The sequence below is a fragment of the Hydra viridissima genome, unplaced genomic scaffold, assembly GCF_058129835.1.
Source record: "Hydra viridissima isolate aposymbiotic clone 2 unplaced genomic scaffold, HvirCarnegie_v1 scaffold_8, whole genome shotgun sequence".
Classification (NCBI taxonomy): domain Eukaryota; kingdom Metazoa; phylum Cnidaria; class Hydrozoa; order Anthoathecata; family Hydridae; genus Hydra; species Hydra viridissima.
The window spans coordinates 11126391-11128852 of NW_028324307.1; the positions used below are offsets into that span (position 1 = coordinate 11126391).

Genomic DNA, 2462 nt, shown 5'->3' on the forward strand with positions numbered 1-2462 from the left:
TAACAAGTTAGGAAAAAATTGAATTCGTTAGTGTCTCTGTGAAACTTAATAAAATAATAGTTCCCACAATATAAATTAAATTTATGTCATGTAATAATATGTTATATATATTATTGGGTGTTAGCATAATATAATGGGTTCAAAAGGTGTAAAATATGGTAATTGGTCAAATGAATCATTAAAACTTGCAGTAAATGCAGTTTTAGTTGATGGTTGCTTGAAATATTCTGCTACTAAACAATATAAAATGTCAAACACCAAGGCAAACACTGCATTACTATATAAAACGAGTATCTGTTGATAACTGTGTCAAAAAGTTAAGTGCAGAACACCCAACAACACTCTCAGCTTTTCAAGAAAAAGAACTTGTTGAAGTTCTTCTGACTTTGTCACAGAGATTATTTGGTCTGTCTCCAAAAGATGTAAAACAAATAATATTCCAGTTTTGTGAAGAAAATGGGATTATTCACAAGTTTAATTGTGCAACTAAGTCAGCAGGAAAAGAATGGTTTAGGGGTTTTTTGAAACTTCATAATAAACTCTAAGAATTGCTGAATCAACATCATTGCATCGAGCCATTGGTTTTAATAGAATAAAAGTTAATCATTTTTATGATGAACTAGAAAAAATAATGTTTAATGCTAATGAAATGCAGATTACTTCACCATCAAACTTATTCAACGTAGATGAATCTGGATTGTCTATATGCCATAAACCAGGAAAAGTTGTTGCCCTGAAGGGAAAACATAGTGTTGGTGGCTTAACAAGTTCAGAAAGAGGAAAAACAATCATAATAGTTTGTTGCCAATCAGCAAGCGGATTTTTTGTCCGTCCAATGTTGATTTATCCATGTATTCGAGTGAGACCTGAATTTTTAGATTAAGTCCCAATCGGTTCTATTTCTGGTGGCAGCAAAAATGGGTGGATAACAACTGATTTGTTTGAAAAATGGTTTGATCATTTTTTACAAGCAGTCCAGCCACAGTCAAGAGACCAACCAGTTCTAATTTTAGATGGACATTCAAGTCATAAAAAAAATCTTAGTGTTATTATAAAAGCTCGCAAGACAAATGTTATTATATTATCACTTCCGTCTCACTGCACGCAAAAACTGCAACCACTTGATGTTTCATTTTTTAAAAGCCTCAAAATATTCTATTATCAAGAAGTTGGTACTTGGCTTTGTCACCATCCAGGTCGTCCTGTAACTGAATTAGAGGTTAGTGAATTATTTGGAATAGCTTATGGGAAAGCTGCAGCTGTTCCAAATTGTCAGTCAGGGTTTAAAAAATGTGGAATATATCCATTTGATAGAAATGTGTTTACTGAAGAAGACTTTGATGCAGCTAAGGCTACTGATCACTCGTATGTTGTATCAAAAATTTCAAAACCAAATATTACCTCTGAAATGCATCCTACTCTCGACAATCGGTTAGACTCTGCTAAAGATTTAGATCATATTGATTTTGTCACAGAATGTGTAATTGCTTCTCAGAAAGATAAATCATTTTAAAAGATGTATTATTTTTACTGTCTTCCATCAATTATTTAAAACACAAATGTAATTTTTTTAAAATCAAGCAAAATTATAACTTATCTGTTGTTTTATTAACCTGAAAAAAAGTTTCTTAAAAAAATAGTTCAAATTTTTTATAATTTACATGTCGCCTAATTTTATTCACCTTTTTTAATTAAAAATTTTTATTTAGAATCTGCTTCACCAAACTCATCATTTACACTTCAGAAGTCATTAGAATTAGCCACCTCTGATGAAACCTCAAAACCTCATGGTGTTACATTTGGATCACTAGCTGGACTTGACATTAAAAATAAAAAACGAATAGGTATAAAAAGGAGGGTAAATCATGCTGAAAAAATTACTGGATCACCATATAAATCTCAGCTAGAGGAATCTTTAACTTTGAAATATAAGAACAGGCAGCCACGTAAAAAGTGCATTAAAGAAAAAATATATACATATCAATAGGTGTGTTTGAATAACCTTGATGCTAAAAGTGCAATTAATAAACAACTTTGTGCAATGTGTCAATACAGTTATGGGGATCCTGTCGATCCATACTTAAAGGATAGTTGGGATAAATGCCATAAATGCTGTAGATGGTGGCATGAAACATGTACTGCTACATGTGGTGTTTATGCTAAAAAAGTATTTACTAGTGATGACTGTATGAAACACTGATTCTTTAAGCTGTTTTTTAACTTTCTTAAATAAATCTCTTTTTTTAAAGTTTTCTTTAATTTTTGTATTTCATTTTTTTATGTTTAACTATTGTAGTTATGTCAAATATTATTTTATGAACTACTTATGAGCTAGTAAACATGAATTCTTATTTAAACAGAATTTAGAAATAATCATCGAAATCATAGAAATTAGTAGTCATTTTATTTACAATTTTACTTCGGAGGCACATTTTCTAATAAGGTTTCTGTTTTGGGTGATG

General features: G+C 30.5%; 1 pseudogene; it reads left to right on the plus strand.

Moving 5' to 3' along the window:
• Positions 1 to 835: 835 nt before the first annotated feature.
• LOC149885060 (uncharacterized) lies at positions 836 to 1987 on the plus strand (annotated as a pseudogene).
• The last annotated feature ends 475 nt before the right edge of the window (positions 1988 to 2462 follow it).